Source organism: Narcine bancroftii, chromosome 1 (assembly GCF_036971445.1).
Source record: "Narcine bancroftii isolate sNarBan1 chromosome 1, sNarBan1.hap1, whole genome shotgun sequence".
In the NCBI taxonomy this organism is placed as follows: Eukaryota; Metazoa; Chordata; class Chondrichthyes; order Torpediniformes; family Narcinidae; genus Narcine; species Narcine bancroftii.
The window spans coordinates 303,119,508-303,137,011 of NC_091469.1; the positions used below are offsets into that span (position 1 = coordinate 303,119,508).

Genomic DNA, 17,504 nt, shown 5'->3' on the forward strand with positions numbered 1-17,504 from the left:
ATAATGTGTCCTGTACATTCTTTTACCAGCTCCATAACGTAATGAGGCCAATTCCTATTGCATTTTCTTCCCAATTTTGAGAAAATGAGGCAGGATTAGAATTTTTTTTTAAATAGGGGAGGCATGGTTAGTGATGCAATTAGTGCAATGCTGTTACAGTGCTAGCACTGTAATCGAATCCAACGACTGTCAGTAAGGAGCTTGTACGTTCTCCTCATGCCTGCGTGGGTTCCCTCTGGATGTTCCAGTTTCATTCTATCCATCAAGACGTAATTACACCCAATTGACCTTTAAGGAGGTCAATTGGGTGACACAAGCTTGTGGGCTGAAAGGGCCTGTTATGTATGTCTAAATTAAATATTAAATTGTGACCATGCATTCCTTGTGTTTAAAAAAAACTGTCTGCACGAAGACTGGTTTTCAACAGGAGTAACCTGCGATCATTTAATAAAATGAAACGTTAGATGGAAGCACAATTGTTATAACAAACTGAATTACATGATGATATAATTTCAGATTAATTTGACCCAGTTTCAGTTAATGAAGTTGGCTTAGAAACCAACTTGATAGAAGTGGTTACATTTTAAATTGTAGCTTCACAGAAAAGGGACTATTTCCATGGGAACAGAAAATCTAAAAATATCCCTTAGACTTCAGTCATTTGCAGTTAACAAAACTTCATTTTTGGGTGACAGAGATGATGTTTCTTCCATTTTGGCAACAGAACTAACCGATTCTTTTAAACAGTTTAAGTCCCATGAAGGAATATCTTCTGCTTTTTCTTGATATTGTTGAGTGAAAACCACTGGATTGACCTAATATTGGAGTATTATTCCTCATACTTAGTTCTTTCAACCGACAGAGGGTGTATTCAGTATTGCTGTTATTTGAAGATGTTGCGATAGTGTCTTCCATTGGAAATCTGGAGCTCCCACCCACATTTCAAGGAAGCAGCTGTGGTGCAAAGTGAAGGGACTGAAAACATAAGAAAAAAGAGGTATGAAACTGATTGAATTTCAAAGAGACGATGTGTCAGACATGTGGGGCATCAGTTAAGTCTCTTCCGTTAATGAGCTAAATTAAAAGGGACGCTATTCCATGAAGTATAGGGCAGTTCTCAATTCATGAGATTGAGAAAGTTTTCTATTTTCATTTCAAAACAAGGACAGAGCTAAGCAAAGGCAATTCAGTGGAAATGTTGCTGAATTCTTGCTTACATATTGAAATCATATGCATGTTTCTGTAATATAATGGTGAATACATTAATTTGAAATTATGGTTATTTCCAGGTATCTGAAATATCCAGCCAACTGGTTGCTGTGATTTGTTTTATATCATCCCAAGGGTTTCAATGGAAATTATTAGCCTTCATATATGACAAGGAGTTGGTTAAGATAATATAACAATGTAATTCTCTTCCCCCCCCCAAAAAAATGAATCAACAGCTTGCTAAAACTCTGACATCGTCTCAGTAACTCAGAAAACACTGAAAAAAATTCAAAGAACCTTACATTGTTATTGTGAAATAAAGATACATTGGAGACCGTGCTTCATGGTATTCACAATAATAAAGTTCAGAGCACATTGCAGTTGATCACTAATGTGAAATATTGTGGCAAGATCAATTTCAGTACGTCTCAGTGGAAAGAGCTCCCTTTATGTGACAATTAAGAAAGAGAACAATATTCTCGACTACTTGATTCTAGAGAGGTGAAGTGGTTACATTGTGTGTGATGGTCCCATTGCAGATACTCTTCATTGCTCTGAAATTAGTGGTGCCAGTTAGATGATCTAAAACTGTACCGCGTGTTAACAACATATTTATTTTACAGGAAGCCCAGGGAACAAGCAGTTGTTAAAAATATTATTTGGAATTATGACTAATAAGGGTATAATAAACTTGAGTAGCAATGACTGACAGCCAGTTTTAATTGAAAAAAAAATCATTTTGATTTCATTAAGAACACATTTACATTTAGAAACATTATACAGTGGAATTTTATCCTCCATCATGTGTTAAACATATGTACTATAATAATGTAAAAGGTAGACCAGATCCAGAAGGTAAGCTCAATGGACGTGTGTTAATGGATGACATATAAAATAGAGGATGAAGTGCACCTCCAGTGTTTTCTCCACAACATAATTTCAATGATCATTCTTACCTGGAGATGTTCAAAATAACTCTTTCCAGGCAAGTGCAAAGGAACTTCACAAAAAGAACCATTCATTGGTTTTAGTTTAAGATTAAGTTTATTTATCTTCCGATTGTGCAAATACAACCTGACGAAACAGCCTTCTCCAGTTCTTGGGGCAAAACACTGCAAGCATACATACAGCCACAACACACATACAGACAAACAATTCATATGCATAGTATGTATATACACATATTTTTAAAAATAATGATCAATTGTTAAATAAGTAATAGAGTCATGGAGGATTTGTACTAAAAAATGACAGACTTGCAAAAGCTGCTGAAATGACCATGCTGCCACTCATGCAGACCTGGGAGAGACACAGCGCTCCCCCGAAGGGGCCTACTGCCCTGTCCTATTGCCAACAGCTCCATACAGGCTTTAAATGTCCTGTTAAATGAAACAACAGTGTTTCATTTAAAATCCTGCGTGTTATGCTTGTTCTTTCAAGAAGAACAACTTTACATGGGTTTAACAGTTAACCGACTTTATCTTCCTTGAGCTGCTTCAACCAACTTCCAATGAGAACGCCTGCCATACGTCACTTCCGGTTTCTGCCCACTGTGATCATTGCATGCTGAGAAATGTAGTTCTTATCTACATGCAAAAAAAAACACAAACACAATACTATGTCTACATAGCAAAAGTATCTACATTCCATGGTCATCCTCTTTCCATCAGTTGCATCTGATGACTTCTGGCTTCACAAAGTCATTCATGTTCATTCAGGGCAACCACAAGATTCAGCTGAAGATCAGAAATCCATGAAGAAGTTCCTGTTTATCGGCAAGTTCAGGAACAGTCACCAGTAGCTGTTGATTTTGTTGTTGCCGTTCCTCAACTTTACAATAGGTCACCAGATGCTGAGCAATCACTTCAGAGGAGCCACCTATGTCAGCAGAACTAACTTCACCTTCACATAAAATATGATTTCCTTGCGCATCTTCTCGTTCCATCAAAACCACCCTATTCTGCTGTGAAAAATCTGACACTTGCAATTTGTTTCTCTGATTTTCCCTTTTGAGTAATGAAGCATGCTTCTTTGCCTCTTGTGCAATTTTGTAAACACTGAATTTCCTTCATGGTACCTTCTAATTTAGCTGAGGTATTTGCCATGAATTTTTGCACTGATTCTCATTCTTCACACTGGTGCTTCAGAGGTGGAGCTTTTGTCTCCACTTCTTACACATTTTTATCCTTGTATTTATTCACTCTCATATTTTCCTGTTTTTCCAATGGGCTTCAAGCTTCACAATCTTGGCCATAGCTGCTGCAGTGGGCAACGTAGCTGCCAGTTCCTCTTCTAATTGTATGGCAGCTCTTTTAAGCTTTGTAATTGAAAGAAAATTGTTTGCATTTTCCAATTCCTTATCACGAAGAGACTCCAAGTTGTTTTCTTAAGAGTTCAGATTCTTGTTTCGATATATTCTTATCCCCTTTCTTTTAGATACAGCTAAAGTCACTCATTAGACTCTGTCAACAATCTGTCCATTGTGTCTGACGGTCGCTTATTTTGTTCTTCTTCACAGCCATGCTGCTCTTCAACCTTTGACAGACCTGAATTTGCTGGGCAGGTTCAGCTTCTACTTCTGGTAACGTTTCTGCTCACTTCAATAATTGCTGCAGTTTTGCTTCAGCAAGTTCCAGACATTCCTGTAACTGTCTATTTTTGTCTTCTAGCTGGTGTAAGAAGGCATCCTTATTTGCTAACTCATTTTCCAGTTTGTCATTCATGTCACGTAATGAGGTTGATTCTCTCCGTACATTGAGGTATTGCTTCTCCAGTGTAGTTATCCTTCCTTCCATGAGTGTTGTGTGCTTATCTTTCATCTGTGAAGCCATTATGAAAACTCTTCTCACCAGGTCCAGCTCTTCACATACTCTCAGACCTAATATTGGCTGTATTCTCCTTTCTACAATCAGTAGCTGTGACTTTAGATGCTGCCTTTTGTATTTGAAGGTCACCATACAGCCCCCTTTTACTGGAATGTTCTCTCCAGTGTAGCCTGTCACTATAATTCCACAGGATAAATCTTGCTCTTTACAGTGAGGCTCTTGTAATCGTCCATAGATAACAAATTCTCCTGGGCTCTGGTGTTGAGCTTAAATGGAATTACTGTCTCAGTCACTGGAACGATCCATTCTGTTTTGCCAGCATCAAGTCTGTAGTGAATGCACGAAGTGCTTTGGGAAACTCCTGGTCCTCTGCTTCTCCATTTTCACTGCATGCACTGTTAAGACTATTCTGTGCTGCTACTTAACTGTTGTGTCCATCTTGTTCAGCTCCTTAGCTTGTGCTCATGCGGTCTCTGCCTGCCCTACACATATTCCCAGCCTTTTCCAGAGCTAAATCTTTCTCACGCAGCAGTCTTTCTCTAAGTCCATTATCTACGATTCTGCAAACTATTCTGTCTTTAATGAGTGAATTTTTCAAATCTCCAAATTCACAGGACTTGCTCAGTGTGTGAAGTATTGGTCAAAGGAGAAAAACTTGAATCTCTCAAATGTGGCTTCTTTACTTGGAACAAAATACTTAATTTTTGTCATCAGTGTCCAACATGAAAGTTGTCTCATCAATTTAAAAACTGTTATAGATGTCCAAGGCATATTCACCCATCATGTGCAGAAACATAAACATTTTCTGTTTTCCATCAGTCTCTCCCATCCCACCAGCTTCAAAATAAATGTTGAATCGCTCTTTGAAGCTTTTCAAAGTATTGGCTAGATTACTGCTAAACTGCATCAGTGTGCCAGGACTTAGCTTATCTATGCTTATGAACTATAGTTTTCTCTTACTAATTTAGACACATTTGACATCATGTTATGCTTGTTCTTTCAAGAAGAATGGCTTTACATGGGTTTAATACATAACCGACTTGGTTTTCCTTGAGCAGCTTCAACTGATGTCCAACAACAACCCTCATCATATGTCGCTTCTGGTTTCAGCCCAACCATGTGTATTGAATGCTGAGAAATTTCGTTCTTATTTACATGCATAATAACACACTGCGAGTACAGGGTCTGGACCCAAGAAGACAGTGACTGTGCTTGACAGCGGCCTCATGAGTTGCAGACTCTGGGGGAGCAGTGTACCAGTACAGCGCACCAATAATGGGGAGAACACTCCCCGTTGAGAAGGGAAAAAAAAAGAAGACAGCCTTAAGGAAGTTGACCACTGTGGTAGATCAGCGAGGATCTCTGTGTCTGAAGGAACCACATCGGCTATGGGTTGTTGGTAATGAGGTCAAAGGACTCACACCAGTCTGCAGGCCGCTGGAGACTGGCTTATGAGAACCAGGTGTCAGAACCAGGATTAAAGAGGGTGTTAAGAACAAGAAGGACCCTGAATGGACTGGAGCACTGAAGGTTTTCTCTTTGTGTCAGAGGTTTGGATCTGGGCTCATGTTGCTGATGGTTTGGACTGAACTGGAGTCTCGTGTGGCTGCGAAGGCCGTGGGAGTGCCAGTGTTGAACCCACAGACACTCAGTGAATTTAAGCGAATCTCCTTCACTTCCCTTTCTCTGTCTATAAGATGTGCCAGGCAATGCTAATGGTAAATCTTTGTCTGCCTTATGGCAGTGTAAAGACAATTTTGTGCAATATTACATTTCTGTTTTATTACATGACTATAAATAGTTTCTGATCATCAGCTGCTCAGCAGTCACACTGCCCGTGGGAATAAACTGTTTCTCAGACTCTGATGCTCCTGTATCTCCTTCCCACAGGAATAGTGATGGGAGAAGGTGGCATGGTGGGGGCATTATGGGTCATCAATGTTTTTTGCGAGCCCCTTTTAGACAATGATCCCAGTAAATCAAATCAATGGGTATGTGAGGAGGTGGGCTGAGGGGGAGAGAGACCTCATTTATCATCTCTGCTGCTCAGTTAATCCTGTGAATTCACCTCCAATCTGATGCTCTACAGCAACTGTACCACACTGTGATGCAGCTCCTGTAGAAGGTTGACGTAATGGTGCCCGGTAGCCTTTCCCACTTCTGTCTTCTCAGGAAGTGCAGTCATAATTGTACCTTCCTAACAAGTGAGGAGATGTTGTGTGCCCAGGATAGATCAGTTCTTAAGTGGACTATGAAGAACTTTTTTTTATTATTTTTTTATTTTTATTTTTCACACCATAAATCACATTAGCCATGATATACACTTTTTCTTTTTCACACATATACAGTGACTTTTTCTCCCCCCCCTCCCTCCTCCCAAGCCACCCCCCCACCACCCCCCCCTCATCCATTTTAGGTATACAATCTAGGTTGCATTAAACCAGTCAGACAATGTTGTCATTCAACAAAAATACACCAGAAATTCTACTGAGTCCATTCTTTTCTTTCCTTCTCCTTCCATCAACTTAGGTAATGTTTGTCCCCGGTAGGTTTTCGCTATTGTATTTAATGTAAAGCTCCCATACTTGTTCAAATATTTCAATATTATTTCTTAAACTATATGTTATTTTTTTCTAATGGAATACATTTATTCATTTCTATATACCATTGTTGTATTTTCAAATTATCTTCCAATTTCCAGGTTGACATAATACATTTTTTTGCTACGGCTAGGGCTATCTTAACAAATCTTTTTTGTGCATCCTCCAAATCAATACCAAATTCTTTGTTTTTTATGTTACTTAGGAGAAAGATTTCTGGATTCTTTGGTATATTGTTTTCTGTTATTTTATTTAATATCTGATTGAGATCATCCCAAAATTTTTCTACTCTCTCACATGTCCAGATTGCATGAATTGTTGTTCCCATTTTTTTTTACATCGAAACCATCTATCAGATACTGTTGGGTCCCATTTATTTAACTTTTGCGGTGTAATGTATAGTCTGTGTAACCAATTATATTGTATCATACGTAGCCTCGTATTTATTGTATTTCTCATCGTTCCAGAACATAATTTCTCCCATGTTTCCTTTTTTATCTTTATATTTAAATCTTGTTCCCATTTTTGTTTAGCTTTACCATTTGTTTCCTCATTCTCCTTTTCTTGCAGTTTAATATACATATTTGTTATAAATCTTTTGATTAACATTGTATCTGTAATCACATATTAAAGGTTACTTCCCTCTGGTAAACTCAAATTGCTTCCTAATTTCTCTTTCAAGTAGGATCTCAGTTGGTAATATGCCAGCGCTGTATCTCCAGTTATATTGTACTTATCTCTCATTTGTTCAAAGGATAAGAATCTACTTCCTGAAAAACAATTTTCTATTCTTTTAATCCCTTTTTTTTTCCCATTCTCTAAAGGAAAGGTTATCTATTGTAAAAGTGAGTAGCTTATTTTGCGTCAATATTAGTTTTGGTAATTGATAATTTGTTTTATTTCTTTCTACATGAATCTTCTTCCAAATATTGAGGAGATGATGTAATACTGGAGAAGTTTTATGTTGTACCAATTTTTCGTCCCATTTAAATAATAAGTGTTCAGGTATCTTTTCCCCTATTTTATCTAGTTCTAATCTCGTCCAGTCTGGTTTTTCCCTTGTTTGATAAAAATCTGATAGGTATCTTAATTGTGTGGCTCTATAATAATTTTTAAAGTTTGGCAATTGTAAGCCTCCTTGTTTATACCATTCTGTTAATTTATCTAGTGCTATCCTCGGTTTCCCCCCTCTCCATAAAAATTTCCTTATTATTTTCTTTAACTCTTTGAAGAATTTTTCTGTCAGTTGTATTGGCAATGCCTGAAATAAGTATAATATCCTCGGAAAAATGTTCATTTTAATACGGTTTATCCTTCCTATCAGTGTTAGTGGTAGATCTTTCCAATGCTCTAAATCGTCCTGTAATTTTTTCATTAGTGGATTGTAATTGAGTTTATATAATTGGCCTAGATTTTTGTTTATTTGTACACCTAGGTATCTTATTGCCTGCATTTGCCATCTGAATGGAGATTCCTTCTTAAATTTTGAGAAATCCGCATTATTCATAGGCATTGCTTCACTTTTATTTACGTTTATCTTGTAACCCGACGCTTCTGCATATTCCTTCAATTTCTTATATAATTCTTTTATTGATAGTTCTGGTTCTGTTAAGTACACTATAACATCATCCGCAAATAGACTGATTTTATATTCCCTGTCTTTTATTTTTATTCCTTTTATATTATTATCTATTCTTATCAATTCTGCTAGTGGTTCTATAGCTAGCGCAAACAATAAAGGTGATAGTGGGCATCCCTGCCGCGTTGACCTGCTTAAGTTAAATTGCTTTGATACATGTCCATTTACTGTCACTTTCGCTAACGGTCCCTTATATAATGCTTTAATCCAATTAATATACTTCTCCGGTAATCTGAATTTTTGCAATACTTTGAACAAATAATTCCATTCTACTCTGTCGAAGGCCTTCTCTGCGTCTAAAGCAACTGCTACTGTAGGTGCTTTATTTCCTTCTACTGCATGAATTAAGTTAATAAATTTACAAATATTGTCTGTTGTGCGTCTTTTTTTGATAAATCCAGTTTGGTCTAAATTTACCATTTTTGGTACCTGTTCTGTTAATCTGTTTGCTAATAGTTTAGCTATTATCTTATAATCTGTGTTTAGTAAAGATATTGGTCTATATGACGCTGGTGAGAGTGGATCTTTCCCTTGTTTTAGTATTACTGTAATTATTGCTGTTTTACATGAATCTGGTAAGTTTTGTGTCTCATCAATCTGGTTGATTACATCCAGGAGGGGCAGTATTAATAAGTCTTTAAATGTTTTGTAGAATTCTATTGGAAATCTATCCTCTCCTGGTGTCTTATTATTTGGTAATTTTTTAATTATCTCTTGTATTTCTACTGTTCCAAATGGTTCTGTTAATTTATTTTGTTCCTCTATTTGTAGTTTTGGTAGTTCAATTTTAGTCAAAAATTCATCTATTTTCCCTTCTTTCCCTTCGTTTTCAGTTCGGTATAATTGTTCATATAATTCTCTAAAGTTTTCCTTAATTTCTTTTGGGTTATATGTAATTTGTTTGTCTTTTTTCCTTGATGCCAATACCATTTTCTTAGCTTGCTCTGTCTTAAGCTGCCATGCTAGGATTTTGTGCGTTTTTTCACCTAGTTCATAATATTTCTGTTTTGTCTTCATTATATTCTTCTCTACCTTATATGTTTGTAATGTTTCATATTTTATTTTTTTATCCGCCAATTCTCTTCTTTTAGTTGTATCTTCCTTCATTGCTAATTTTTTTTCTATGTTTACTATTTCCCTTTCCAACTGCTCCGTTTCCTGATTATAGTCCTTCTTCATCTTGGTTACATAACTTATTATTTGCCCTCTAATGAATGCTTTCATTGCGTCCCATAGTATAAACTTATCTTCCACTGATTCCGTATTTACTTCAAAATACATTTTTAATTGTTTTTCAATAAATTCTCTAAAATCCTGTCTTTTAAGTAGCATGGGGTTTAATCTCCATCTATACATTCTTGGAGGGATGTCCTCTAGCTTTACTGTCAATATTAAGGGTGAATGGTCCGATAGCATTCTCGCTTTATATTCTGTTTTTCTTACTCTATCCTGCATACTAGCTGATAACAAAAATAGGTCTATTCTTGAGTATGTTTTATGTCTAGCCGAGTAGTATGAGTATTCCTTTTCTTTTGGGTTTTGTTTCCTCCATATATCCAAAAGTTTCATTTCTTGCATTGATTTAATTATAAATTTGGTTACTTTGTTCTTCCTGTTAATTTTTTTCCCCGTTTTATCCATATTTGGATCCAAATTCAGGTTGAAATCCCCTCCTATTTGTATGTTCCCTTGCGTATTAACTACCTTCAAAAAGATATTTTGCATAAACTTTTGATCTTCTTCGTTAGGTGAATATATATTAAGTAGATTCCAAAACTCCGAATATATCCGACATTTTATCATAACATATCTCCCTGCTGGATCTATTATTTCCTCTTCTATTTTAAATGGCACATTTTTACTGATTAATATAGCCACTCCTCTTGCTTTTGAATTATACGATGCTGCTGTTACATGTCCTACCCAATCTCTCATTAATTTCTTGTGCTCCAATTTAGTTAAGTGTGTTTCTTGGACAAATGCTATATCAATTTTTTCCTTTTTCAGTAAATTTAGTAGTTTCTTCCTTTTAATTTGGTTATGTATTCCATTAATATTTAAAGTCATATAGTTCAGCGTAGCCATTTTATATTTTGTTTATCTTCTCTTTCCGTTTTTCCATCATTACCTTTCCTCCTTTTCCATTTCTGTTTTCTTATTTTCAACTCTTTATAAGACAACATTCCTACAACATCCAACATTTTCCTTATTCTCCTATTTCTATCTTCTTTATCCCCAAACTCCCCTTCCCCTCCTGAGTTGTCCTTTATCCCTTGTCGGACAACCACATCTCCCCTCTCCATTTGGATTTGCGAATCCACTCGCAAGCGTCAACTGATTTTGCAGTGACCACTATTTCCCCCCACTCAGCCCCCCCCCCAGAAAAGATTTCACTTTTCATATGTCACAAAGGTCACTCTTTTAATTCCCTCCTTATTCTCTCTATTCCATTACCTTCCCTTATTAATTCTTGTCTATACTATCTATATTTTCCTCTAAGTACAGATACATTCGCGTATGCACATTGCCTCTATTCACTCTTATACCTCTTTACCCGCATACATATCAATCGTGATCATTTTTACTCTCATTACCTGTCTTCATCCCTCAGTCTATTTTTGTCTTTACACACATGCATATCAATCGTGATCATTTTTACTCTCATTACCCGTCTTCATCCCTCAGTCTATTTTTGTAATTGTTCTGCCAATTTTCGTGCTTCTTCTGGATCCGAGAACAGTCTGTTTTGTTGTCCTGGAATAAATATTTTCAATACCGCTGGATGCTTTAGTATAAATTTATACCCTTTCATCCATAAAATCGCCTTTGCTGTATTGAACTCTTTTCTCTTCTTTAGGAGTTCAAAACTTATATCTGGATAAATGAAGATTTTTTGCCCTTTATACTCCAGTGGTTTGTTGCCCTCTCTTACTTTTTCCATTGTCTTCTCCAGTACCTTTTCTCTTGTAGTATATCTTAGGAATTTTACTAAAATAGATCTTGGTTTTTGTTGTGGTTGTGGTTTAGAGGCCAATGCTCTATGTGCCCTTTCTATTTCCATTTCTTGCTGTAGTTCTGGACATCCTAGGGTCTTAGGGATCCAATCTTTTATAAACTCCCTCATATTCTTGCCTTCTTCATCTTCCTTAAGGGCCACTATCTTTATGTTATTTCTTCTGTTATAATTTTCCATTATATCTATTTTTTGAGCTAGTAGTTTTTGTGTCTCTTTAGTTTTTTTTATTAGATTCCTCCAATTTCTTTTTTAAGTCTTCTACCTCCATTTCTGTTGCTACTGCCTGCTCTTCCATCTTGTCCATTTTCTTTCCCATTTCTGTTAAGGTTTCTGTTATTTTATTCACTTTCTCTTCTGTGTTGTTTATTCTTCTTCTTAAATCATTAAATTCCTGTGTTTGCCATTCTTTAAATGACTCCATGTATCCTCTAACAAGAGAAAGTATATCCTTTACCTTGCCTTTCCCTTCTTCTATTTCACTGTACTCTTCCTCTTCTTCTGCCTCTGGGTTGGCCATCTGTTGTTTCTTTGTTGCCCTTTTCTTCTCTTCTTTCTTGTTTTCATTGTCTTCTGTGGTCTCTTCTTGCTGCAGGTGTTCTGCAGCTGTCGTTGCCGGCTGTGGAGATCGACTCCCCAGCTGGTCCCCCCTCCCGTCGGTGTGTTTTTTTTCATGCGCGGTTGCGCACTTTTACTCGGCTCTGCGAGCCATTTTTGTAGTCCTATTTCTACCAACCTGAGGAAGCGGGCTTCTCTCTCCACAGCGGGCCTCTTCGGACAGGTAAGGCCTTCTCCTTCTTCCTCCGTTGTCTTCTCTTCCTCTCTTCTTACCGTTGATTTTGATTTTTCTTTTTTTGTCACCATCTTCTTTCCACCTTTATACTCACTTTTCTTTAACTTTTATTTCTGTGCCTTTGTATTTTCTCTTGTTTTTCCCGACGTTTCTGGAGAGGGCTGGAGTTCACCGTCCGGCCACTACTCCATCACGTGACTCCTCCGACTATGAAGGACTTGATGCTCTCTACTACCAAGCTATTAATGTGTAGTAGAAGTTGGTCATCCCTGGTCCTCCTGAAGTGCACAATCATTTTTTTGTTTTTGTTTTTTTTTGGTGGCTCGTCTACATTGAGACACAGGTTGTTATTCTCAAACCATTTAATGAGGTTTTTCACCTCTTCTCTGTAGTACAACTGATGAGGCCAACTACTGTCGTGTCATCTGCAAATCAAATGGTTCTGTTTGAGGTGATTCTGTTGTTACAGTCCTGGCAATTTACCATGTGGGTGAAATCGTGAGCAATTTAAAAATAATTTTAAATTATTTATGATCATTCATTGATAAAATTTGGTCAACATAAGCGTGGCATTGCTATTTGCATACTTATTTACCCATTATTTGTTGCCAATACATTTTGCTTAGTCACATTTTAATATTTTCTCTATGTATTGCTGTAATATGGCATTAATATTTAAGTGGTCAGCGGCATGGAACCGAGCTTCAAGGATAAATTGACTAATTAATATTGTTGAGTCTAGTGTCCTGAGAGGCCATGTAGAATATTAAAGCCAAGCTGTGTCTAATCTTTGTAGTATTTGATATAGCAGTGGAAACTTAAGAATGGAAGTTGATATTGAAGATATCTGCTTGAATTATTCACTGTTGCCAGTTATGATTTTCTTTCAGTGTTTCATTAAAAGACTTGATCCTCTATATCTTATGACATTTCATTGAGCAATGAAGGGTAATATATGCAAGAAAGTGATTTTTTTTTTGCGATAGCACGGAACAAGAGTGGGTATTATACAAAGTCAAATTATCAATCTATAATTCAAAAGCTATAGTATCTGCCAGTGGAAATTTGACTGGGCCACACCTGATAAACCTTAAGTTACAACAAATAGAAATGAAAAATACAGCAAATGTTGATTGTCTGAGATGACAAATGAAAATGACAGCGACATCAAGCAGGCTTAATGGAAGGATAACATTTTAGGTTAGTGAACTTTGATTAGATCTGGAGCATGTTACTGATGGAATAAATTTCAAGCAAACAGGAAAAAAAGCAAGTGGAGAGGGGAGAAAAGATTAACTCAGGACGTTGTTGATAAGGTGGAAGATTTATAACAAGGATACAAGTGAAAGACACTATAAACATCTTTAACAAGATAGTCTTAGTTCGTTTTAATTTATTATATACAAAAATCCTAAGGCAGACATTGCTCTCTGGATGTGTCATTGAGTTCATTATTTCCACCAAGTCTCTAATGCCAAAGAGTTTCAAATTGGGAAGGTGGCCTCTGTATATCAGTCTGGTGAATATCATAGGAAACCATAACTATAGAAACAACTTGTTTTTATTCATTGCTTAAACTCAGAGTTGAAAATAGAGTCTAGTGGAGCATGGAAGCCCAGAGAAAGTGACGGGGTAACAGAAATATGTTTGCATTTTTCAAATGGCAAAGTTAGATTTAATTGAGAAGGTAGATGTAAGCCATCTGATTGAATTGTTGCTGCCCTTGTATGAGGCTGCAAACATAATGTTGTTAGGCAAAGTCTTCCAGAATTTATATCTACTGAAAAGAAGGACCAGTGACATATTTCTAAGTCAAGATGATGTGCGACATAGAAGGAAATTTGCAAGTGGTAAGGTTCCCATCTGCAATACCACCCTTGCCTTTCTGGGTGATCAAGGTCACAGGTTGGATGGTTCTGTCAAAATTGCTGAGGCAATTTGTCAATAGTGCACACTTCAGGCATGGAATGGGCCACAAAGGGTTTCTAGAGGGCTCATCGCTGGAAGGTTCCATAGTGTCTAAGACACCCACATTGTGTGTGTTTCACATGGTATCAAAAAGACTTACAGGCCAAAATTTCTTTCATTTGTGTGCAATTGTAGGAAAACAAAGTCAGAGATTGAGGTACAGAGAATATAGATTTATGAGTTCCAACATCTTGGGATCTATTCAGGCAAATCTCCTCCAGATTATAGAGAAACAAGTTTTGGGTGAAGCCCAGGTCTGCTTCCACACGAGTGGCCTGTGCCATCTATCTTTGGATGCTATTCCACATATCCAGGGGCTTCCTTGTATTATTGTGTGCTGCCCCCAATTTACATTACCAAGCATCTTTCTGTAGAATTATTTTACTTTGTGAACATAACTGTTGTGGCAAGTGATTTAATTTGTTGTTCTATGTTTTCTGTATTGAAAATATAGACAGACTCCAATCCAAATGTCCACAAAGTTATAGAGTTACCCATTTTCATTTCATGCATTAAAACTTTGCACAAACCATTTTGGGCAAGTGTCAAACCAGTGTAATTGTATGCTAGTGTATAATATCACAGAGTAGCAGTGCATGGTCCCCGTCTTGTAATTCTCTCAGTGGAGAATTTTCATCTCCATTAATTTACTCTGAAATCTGTCTGCATGGCATTTGGGGACTCATTCACAGTTTGAATTCATATAAATAGATGTCTTCTTTACCCACTCCGCATACATCTCTTCTTGTCCAAAGAGGCAATAACATGGTGAGCAGAGCATTTGGTGAATGAAAATTTTCTATTGCTAATATAGGAGCCAAGAACCATGGATATGTGCATTCAGGAGGAAATTAAGCCTATCATTTCCATGCTGCTGGTGTAATTCTACTTTTTAGTTTTTGGTTCATAGTCTTGTAAAGTTCTGACTCTTCAAGCAGTCAGTGCAATTGATCATTAGGTGATTATCTAATGCCATTAAATTTTTCCTTTTAATTCGCAGCATAATCTGGGTGCATCCAGTGTTGTTTTTATTTGAATATGGTGTGATAGTCTCTTCCATTGGATATCTTGAGTTTGCACCAACATTTCAAGGAAGTATATGTTGTGAAGGGACTGAAATTATAAGGAGGAAACTGATTTAATTTTAAACGTAAGTCAGGAACTACAAATTGTCAAGTCATATGTCAAACATAGGTGTGTAAAATCCTCTGGAACCTGTGACTTTTGTGACCCTTGCTAACTGGCAATGACGGAGAACACAGCCATGGTGATGTGGTTAGAGCTCTGTCTACAGTAGAGTCAGCTTCCAATAACCACCTCCATTGAAAATCCAAGACAGAGTTGATTGCGCCTCCAAGATGCAGCAAAGAAATCTACCACTGAGGGAGTATTGACAAATAGCAACCCTTTCCCCCACCCCTCCCCCCACAATCTTGTGAGCTTTCTCTCCCATTTCCCACTCTTGTCATGTGCGGCAGCAATTCCCGGCCTAATCACTCAGTATTCCTGCTCAATAAAGGATGCACCTGTGCCTTGAGGACAAAAAAAGAAACTGATTCAGTCAAACACATCACAGCCAGGTCTTCTCCAATTAGATCTCCAACAAATCTACAAGTGCTCTTTAAATATTCCAGTCAGAAGTGCTTCCTGCTTTCAGGCCCACTTTCCTGTTCTTGGATCACACAATGAGTTGGATGCACAGAAATGGACATGTCAATCTGATAAGTTTTCATCACTCAAGGATCACGCCAATCTGCATTGAACAAAAACCAATGTCCCTGCTCTCTATGCACTTGTGGTAGAATTATTCGACTCATTTTGAAAAGTAATACTGTTCTATGTGGATTGCTTTCAAGTTGCAATCACAAATGGCAATTGAAATTTCATACAATTAGTGACGTCTGGTATTGAAAAATATGACTGGAGTTTGAGTTTTTTTTATTTCCAGTAGGTCTCTAATATCTTAGATTTTCAAACTGGGAAGGTGGTCTCTGTATAACACTCTGATGAATATCGTAGGAAGCCACAATAATGTAAAAAAAAATTCATTGCTTAAACTCAGAGTTGAAAATAAAGTCTGGGGAAGCACAGAAGCTTAGAGAAAGAAAAAAGTATTTCAAGTGAGGAGGCAATAGAAACATGTTTGGAACAGTTGCTTAAACATATACAGTATATTCTATCACCCATAAATGACAAAATCTTCTGTGGGCTTTTTATTTTATAACCAAGTTATTACCACATTTCTTTGCAGATCTTTTTTGATTTGCTGGCAAAGCTCATTCCTCGTGATACATTAAGTTTTTAGAGACTAAAAATCACAAATTAATTTCAAGGACAAGGTTATCTGATTTCTTTTTATTTTATTTAAATTGGAATATTTCATGCACACATGTTCAGCTGCTTTGGGAGAACATTTTATCTTACACCATGTATCAAGTGTCAATATCTAATATCCTTAGTGCTAACCTTTTACTATTAAGTCTGGAATGTCCTGTTTAATTCATAGAATGCTATTCTGGATGTCTACTATTTCATGTACTACCGTATCTGTTTGTCTCATGTGTAATGTACTGTTATACCTACAGTGTTCCCCTGTGTAATGCAATATGGAGTCAATGGATTTTCTCTTGTGTAATGCATTGCTGAATCTCATTGCTGAGTCCTTTGTAATAAACATCACAGAACTCTCCTGTGTGAACAATTTCAATTCTGACTAATTTGCAGCTTGCACTGTCCTACAAATGTCTTCTCAAAGAAATTACTAAATTGTGTAAAATCCCTGTCAGACATAAAATGACATCTGAGAATGTTTTTTTATTAGAAAAGCTAATAATACAAAAACTCTTTGTATCATTGCTGTTTATATCATGAAATAAATTTCCCACTAATTATTGATGTACAGTTCATTATTTTCACTTTTGGCTGCAGAGTAAAGCCCGTATTACATTTAGTTAACAAGACTATAACTTGCAAAAGAAAATTAACACCTTGAAGCAGTTTAATTCATTTAAATTCTAAAAAGGCTAATTTTCTATGCAGATTAAATATGCACTCTGTGCGTTTACAATTCCCGTCTAAAGATGGTTAATGCCTGCAAGTTAATTCAACGTGTTCTTGAATATTTCTTTGCTATGCTTTTGAGAGGACACATGGTTGAAGCATTGTAGATGCAACTGATCTTATTCAAAAGCATTTACTTTGCAACAAAAGGCACCCAGTATTCCCAAAGAAACCAATCAATGTCATTTCTCATTTAATCAAAGCCAACATTTAAATGTGGTTGTTCAATTTATCTGCATTTCAGCTGCTGAAGAAACAAAAATAAGTTAACCATTATATTCTTGAAGTTTTTTTTAAATCAGTTAATTTATTTTGCACAAATTTCATCCATTTCAATGGATTTAAACTGGAAACCTAATTTACAGTTACAGAGTTTGTGCGCTGTATCAAAAACTGC

At 36.6% G+C, this 17,504-nt stretch overlaps 1 protein-coding gene across 8 annotated transcripts in view; it reads left to right on the forward strand.

Annotated features, from left to right (window-relative positions):
• Positions 1-17,504, forward strand: part of LOC138751912 (leucine-rich repeat-containing protein 4C-like) — a 568,103-nt gene that overhangs the window by 392,760 nt on the left and 157,839 nt on the right. For 7 of the 8 annotated variants that reach the window (XR_011350273.1, XR_011350270.1, XM_069914885.1 and 4 more), the window contains one exon: positions 863-997. The exons of the other annotated variant lie outside the window; for it this stretch is intronic. The gene's annotated coding sequence lies outside the window, so the exon portion shown is untranslated. The remainder of the gene's footprint in view (positions 1-862; positions 998-17,504) is intronic. 8 annotated transcript variants of the gene reach the window in all.